The sequence below is a fragment of the Ornithorhynchus anatinus genome, chromosome X2, assembly GCF_004115215.2.
Source record: "Ornithorhynchus anatinus isolate Pmale09 chromosome X2, mOrnAna1.pri.v4, whole genome shotgun sequence".
Taxonomy (NCBI): Eukaryota; Metazoa; Chordata; class Mammalia; order Monotremata; family Ornithorhynchidae; genus Ornithorhynchus; species Ornithorhynchus anatinus.
In genome coordinates this window covers 27,251,908-27,259,595 of record NC_041750.1, presented here as the reverse complement: position 1 = coordinate 27,259,595, position 7,688 = coordinate 27,251,908, and positions in this window count along the sequence as shown.

The window sequence follows — 7,688 nt, the reverse complement described above, 5'->3', positions numbered from 1 at the left end:
ACCTCTTTTGCTTTCATCTATTATTCAGGAGTTCCCTTCAGTATCACAGTCAGCCACTGCCCTCCTCCTTTTCCTCCTCCAGCACCTCTAGTAAGGCGGACATTTGTTTGGTGTTTTACCCATCCATCCTTTGTCCTGAAGAGATAATAATAATAATTGTGGGGTGGGGGTTTAAGCTCTGTCTATAGGCCACTGTACTAAGCACTGGGGTAGTTACAAGCAAATCGCGTTGGATACAGTCCTTGCCCCACGTGAGGCTCACAGTCTTAATCCCCATTTTACAGACGAGGTAACTGAGGCACAGAGTAGTGAAGCGACTTGCCCAAGGACACCCAGAAGACAAATGCTGGAGCCGGGATTTGAACCCAGGCCCTCTTGACTTCCAGGCCCATGCTCTGTCCACTAGGCCTCCCTGCTTCTCACCGCAACACCGGATGTCTTTCTGTCCACCGTTACGTTCGGCGTCCGGCCTCTCTCCGCCTCTTTCATTCATTCAATCCTATTTACTGAACGCTTACCGTGTGCAAAGCACTGCACTGAAAGCTTGGAAGAGTACAGCACAACAATAAACGATGTGATATTAATGACGATTTGAAGGTGGGGAGAGTGGTGGGGAGATATGGAGGTGAAGGCAGCTCCAGCCTTCAGGGCAGGCTTGGGAAAAGGGTCGGCGGTGAGATAGACAAGGGCGGGATACTGTGGGTAAGCTCATTTTGGGCAAGGAATACGTCTACCAGCTCTGTTGTAATTATAACGTGGTATCTGTTAAGCGCTTACTACGTGCAGAGCGCTGTACTAAGCGCTGGGGTAGGATACAGGGGCATGAGGTTGTCCCACGTGAGGCTCACAGTCTTCGTCCCCCTTTTACAGATGAGGGAACTGAGGCACAGAGAAGCGAAGTGACTTGCCCACAGTCACACGGTCTCCCAAGCACTTAGACCAGTGCTCTGCACATAGTAGATGCTCAATAAATACCACTGATGATGATGCCGAGCCTAGGAGAGCGCTCAGTACATATTACGCGCTGAACCATCATTATTTCTGAGCACAGAGTAATAGGTTATTTTTTGTTAACTAGTAATTACTACTCTGAAAACCCACATCCTGGATACAACAATCTCTCAGTGATATTGACTGAGCGCTTACTGGGTGCAGAACACTGAACTAAGCACTTGGGAATTGGTAGATAAGTTCTCTGCCCTTAAGGAGTTTATATTCTTGGGGCGGGGGGGGGGAGTGAGAAGGGGATGGGCAATTGTATAAATAAATAAATTACAAATATGTACATATGTGCTGGGGGCTGTGGGAGGGATGGATGAATATCAAGTGCTTAAAGGGTACAGATCTAAGTGCAAAGGTGTGGCAGAAGGCGAGAGGCAGTAGGGGAAGAGAGGGCTTAATTGGGAAAGGTCTCTCGAAAGAGATACGATTTTAATAAGGCGTTGAAGGTGTGGAGAGTGGTGGGCTCTGGCATGTGGAGGGGGGAGGGCGTTTCAGGTCAGCGGGAGAACGTGGGCGAGGGGTCAGCGGCGAGGCATCGTGAATAGGGGTATAGCGAATGGGGGTAATCGTGACTAGGTTGGTGTTTGAGGACCAAAGTGTGGCAGCTGGATCGTAGCAGGAAATCATTGAGGTGAGTCAGGGGGGGCCAAGGTGGCTGAGTGCTTTAAAGTAGATGGTAAAGAGATTCTGTTTGCCGCGGAGGTGGATGGGCAACCACCGGCGATCCTTGTGGAGTGGGGAGACGTGGTCTGTAGTTATTTTTTTAATGATTTTTTTTTTAGAAAAAATGATCGGGCAGCAGAGTGAAGCGTGGACTGGAGAGGGGAGAGACAGGAGGCCGGGTCCTTGGCAGAATTAAAGTCCTGAAAGTTGGTGATTTAACAGCTGGGAAAGCAGGAGGCTGATGTTCTAGCAGGGCTAAGGATTGATTTTTTTTTTTTTCCAAGTTCATCCTCCTAAGCCTTCATTTGACAGTCTACAAACACAATCAATATAGTTACACCACAGGTAATTACTCATTAGTGGGGGCTCCATCCACCCTGAGCACTGGGTGTATCAATTTATCATTTCATTTTCCCACATGTCAGAAAGGCACATTTACCTTTCTGAAACATCATCTGTGCAGACAAGGTTAATACTAATTTAATTCACTCGAACAGCCATCCAAATAAAATACCTCCATGTAAAGGAGGAAGCGGGCAGACATCTGATTCGATCTCACCCCAAATGCTTTGCCTCAGAAACCAACTTTGGTCCCTGTAGGTCCTGGGCCCCAAGCCTCGGGATTAACTCGCATCTGCCCCGGTGCTTAGGACAGTGCGGAAAAGAGGCAGAGTAAGGACTAGAACCCAGGACTGCTGACTTCCAGTCCCCTGGTCTTTCCACTGAGCCACACCGGTCCCTTCTGATAGCTACAGAACATGTACTCTCCTAAACGCTCAGTACAGTGCTCTGCGCACGGTAAGCTCTCAATAGAGATGATTGATTGATCGACACGGAAATGCCAGGAGAGGTTGGGGGTTCAAACATTCCTCAGGGGACCTCACCATAAGGAAGAGGGGAAGAGGAACAAAAAAGGGAGGAAATGATTCAATCAGAAATCAGGTCGAACGTCCAGCGGGGAAGAAACTATTTTTTAATGGTATTTGTTAAGCGCTTACTACATGCCAGGCACTGTACTAAGTTCTGGAGTAGACACAAGCTAAGGAGGATGGAAGAAACTCCCGTCTTCAGCCTTTCCAACTGCCCTTCGGATTGAGAAGGATCGATGGGAATGGCTCCGACGGAGAAGTCACGGGACACTTTAATGGGTGGGAAGTGGGCTCCATCAGTCAACGGTAGGTTTTGAGCGCTTACTGTGTACAGAGCACTGTACTAAGCAACAGGGTTGGTAGCTACGATCCCGCCCCACAAAGAGCTTCCAGTCTAGACAGTATCCAGAAGCTTTTTCCTGTAAAACTTGCCATTTTAGGCTCCCGTCACTTTAAAACAGTGGCAGCAAAAGCAGCATGGCTTAGGGGTTAGAGCATGGGCTTGGAAGTCAGAAGGTCGTAGGTTCTAGTTATGGCTCCATCACATGTCTGCTGTGTGACCCTGGGCAAGTCACTTCGCTTCTCTGGGCCTCAGTTGCCTCATCTGTAAAATGGGGATTAAGATCGTGAGCCCCACGTGGGACAGGGACTGTGCCCAACCCGATTAACTCGTCTCTACCCCAGCACTTGGGACAGTGCTTGGCACATAGAAAACGCTTAACAAATATCACAATCATTATAATTAGTGGACCTGAAAGGTTTACAGCAAACAACTGCCCTCTCCACCCTCTGATGAAACACCATTTTGATGAATGAAATGAAAGGGAATCAAGGTCAGAATCGACCGTCCGGGCCCAGAGCCCAGGCAGGCCTCGAGGAGGGAAAGGGAGACGGAAGATTTGGTAAAACCGCCCCCTGAGAAAGGCTTTAAAGGCACCTGTCGAGTTCACAGTGAATCCAGGGTGTGCCCAGCTGACTTTGAGATTTACAGCCGTTTGGAAGCTGGGATCCAGAGAAGTGCGGGATCGTCTAGAGCAGCCTCCAGCGAAGAGCAGAAAGGGGGGTGGAGGAGCTCGTTAGTATCCCTACGCTACCTGCGTATTGCTAAACGATAATTCTGGAAATCAGCAGCAGAGGCACCTTGTAATAAATTACAAGGCACGGCCCAACTTCACAAGGCTTACGGGTTATTCACCCCGGGAGACAGACCTGCACATCCAACCCATTATTTTTCTTCCGACGGAAGGATAACGTTATTCTTGTACTTTACATAAAGTCTCACGACCTCGATGCTTAAGAAAGGACGAAGGTAATCACCTCTCTCTGTGTTGGTAAGCAATGCTTGGGCGGGATCTTTGCCTTGCTACGTCTTGAAGTGCCAGGAACTCATTTCTTTGAAACGAGCCCATTTTTTATTTTCAAGTCCGCAGGGGAGGGGAGATCTTCCTGGGATGTGGAGAACCGAGGTCATCGTCCTGGCTCTGCCACTGGCCGGCTGTGTGACCTTGAGCATATCCCTTAGCTTCTTTTTTTAACTTTGGCTTTTGGGGTATTTGTTAAGCATTTATTATGTGCCTGGCACTGTGCTAAATGCTGAGGTACGAGCTAATCGGGTTGGACCCGATCCACAACCCACATGGGGCTCAGAGTATTAGTGTAGTGACTTGCTTAATCTCTCTGATCTCCCGTCTGCTTGCCTTTTTTGGGGGGGATTTATCACTTGAGGCTATTTATTGAGCACTTACTGTGGGGAGAAGACTGTACTGAGCGCGTTGGGAGATGCGATCCCCGCTGCATGGAACTTACAAACTACAGGGAGGAAACAGGCGTTAAATTAAAGAGAGGGGAAATAGAAGATAATGATATTTTTTTTTACACAAGTGCCAGCGGGATGGGATGAGCACTATATTCATGTTGGTATTTGTTCAGCGTTTACTATGTGCAGAGCACGGTTCTAAGCACTGGGGTAGATACAGGGTAATCCCGTGAGGCTCACAGTTAATCCCCATTTTACAGATGAGGTCACTGAGGCCCAGAGAAGTGAAGTGACTTGCCCACAGTCACCCAGCTGCCAAGGGGCAGGGCCGGGATTCGAACCCATGACCTCTGACTCCCAAGCCCAGGCTCTTTCCACTGAGCCACGCTGCGTGAACGCTCAATAAATACTGAGTAATTCATCTGTTATTATACTCTCCCAAGGCCTTAGTACAGTGCTGTGCACAAAGTTAGAGCATAAACTGCTCGAGGGCTGGGACCGTGTCTACTAATTCCGTTGTACTGCCTTCTTCGCACAGTAGTAGCCCGGTAAATGCTACTGGCTGATTAAATGGACTGATCGAGTCCTCAGGTGAAAAGGTCGCCTCGGGACCCTCGGTAGACGCTCCCGGATCCGACGTTGATCTGATCCAGAATTCCCGGCACCTCTAAGGCCGAGAGAGGCTCTCTCTTCGGCAAAGGGAACTGACTCCCCCTCAGTCCTGGCGACACTGGAACCGAAGACCCTTCATTACCCAATATCCTTCTGAGGAAAACCGATATTAAAATGGGGGTGAGACTAATAAAGCGGGGTTGTTTTCTGAATAGGGGAGAAACGAGGGCCAGGAGGCCTCCAGAAAGTAAGATATTGGACAGATGAAGGGATTTCGGTCTGTGGTGAGGATTTTTCTTTGAGTCCCCGGGCCCAACCTTCGTTAACGCTGATGGCAGAGGCTCAGAGACCATCAGACGTGCCGCAGCGAGACGCTGTTTATCGCAGAGACACAGAGAAATGCTTTGCACCTTTTCCTAGCAGAGCGGGTTTTTTTTTGCCCCCCTTAAAGCAGCGATGAATTATTTAGTACTAGATTTGTCAAAGAAAAGCTTCAGCCTGCCACGGTGTCAGAGCTCTAGAATGAGAATAGAGTTTTAAAAAATTACTGTGCAGCAAAGAGGGAGACCAAAGCAGTTTGTTTCCTAATATATATCCCCCACACTCACATTTATTACCATTCCAGGGCTTGGGGGAATTGTTTCAAGCATGTTTTGCCTTTTAAACACTGCCTTTTATGTACTCTGGGCATCTGCTCATTCGAACGGCTCCTTTTCTGTGACCCGCGCTCCTCATTCCTAATAATTCCGTGGACAGTTTTATACAGCCCTTAATAGTTGCACCTCTGTCATCTTATTTTTATCCTCACAGCATCCCTGAGAGGCAGGGAAAGGTGGGCATAATTATTCCCATTTTACGGGTGAGGAAATCGAGGCCCAGAGGGGTCGAGTGACTTGCCTAAGGTCACGCAGCCGGCCAGAGGCAGTCCCGGAACTAGAACGATAGTTCTATTTGGTGCTTTTATCGACTAGGCCCCTAACGTTACGTAGCACAATTCAGTCCTCCCGACACCCCTGTGACATAGGGATGCGGGGGAGAGTCAGACGTTTTTATCCTCATTTTACGGATCTCTTCCTGCTTCCTCCGGGCCCCCGAAGTTTGTGTCTCTGCAGAGCAGTAACCTGGGAAAATCCTTCTTCCTCCCATTCTCCTCCCCCATTAGATCCAGTGTAAGAACCAGTACTAATCTAATCCTGGTTCTGCCATCTGCCCGCCATGTGACCTTAGTCAAGTCGTTTTACATCTCTGGACCTCACTTTTCTCATCTGTAAAATGGGGACTCAATATCCGTTCCCGCTTCTGTCCTCATCCAGACGGTGAACCCCGCATGAGCCGTTCATTCGGTCGAGTGCTTCCGTTGTGCAGAGCACTACTGAGTGCTGGGAGAATAAAATACAGCAATGTAACAAGCATATTCCCTGCTCACAGTGAGTTTATAGTCTAGAGGAAGGAGCTTCAAGTCTAGAAGGACTCAATGTGATCTAATTATCCTGTGTCTACACCATTATTTAGATGTGTAATGCTTAGCACAGTCAGCAAATATAAAGAGAATAATAATAATGACCACAGGAACAGCCTTTTTCCTGTAGTCCTTAGCACATAGTGCTTTGTAATAATGTTGGTATTTGTTAAGCGCTCACTATGTGCAGAGCACTGTTCTAAGCGCTGGGGTAGACACAGGGGAATCGGGTTGTCCCACGTGGGGCTCACAGTCTTCATCCCCATTTTACAGATGAGGTCACTGAGGCCGAGAGAAGTGAAGTGACTTGCCCGCAGTCACACAGCTGACAAGTGGCAGAGCCGGGATACGTAGTAAGCCCTTGACAAATATAATAATGATAAATAATAATGGCCACAGGAACATCCTTTTTCTATCAGGGTAACCAGCATGAAGTAGCAAAGACTATCAAAAAGGGCACGGGCCTGGGAGTTGGAGGACCTGGGTCCTAATCCCCGCTCTGCCAATTGCTTGCTGTGTGCCTTCGGGCAAGTCCCTTAACTTCTCTGTGCCTCAGTTACCCCATCTGTAAAAAGGGAATTAAATCCTCCACCATCCAACTTAGAATGTGAGTCCCTGGTGGGACAGCGACTACGTCCAACTTGATAAACTTGATAACAATCTCTCCCAGTGCTTAGAACAGTGTAAACGGTGCTTGATACATAGTAAGCACTTAACAAATGCCATTGAAGAAAGGCTAGTGGAAGGCCCACTTTCCTCTAGTGGATCCATTAAAGATGTGGATCCATCAAAGATCGAAGGATCCTTTGCCTCTCCACCTCTTCGACAATGTCAGACATCCTCGATCAAGAGCGGAGAGTGATCTAGGATTTATTTATGAAAACGGCAGATTGGCTTCATGAAAAAGTTAGACCGTAAGATATTCCCGTGCCGTGGAAGTTATCCACAAATAACTGAATTTATTTGATGGATATCGAGGTCAAGTGAACGTGTTATAAATATTTATAAAACACAATCATATTATATACATAATTTATCAATATATACGGTACATGGAAGAATGTGTTCGGAAATAAATCCAGCATGGGATTTCCAGGGACTTGCAAACCCTCTTCACCAACGATAATAACTTCTAAAAGAGGTCGTGCCTCAGAGGAGGGAGAAAGATGATTCTGAGCCATGCCTGCGAGGAAAAAATGGCCATTTGTCCAGGAAGGATCTGGTTTTCAGCCACTCTGTCCCCTGGCGAGTGAGGATGGGTCTTGTCTCTCGTCTCGTCTGCTGTCCCCTCAAGACTCTAAGCTTGTTTTCGGGGAGGGAATGTGTC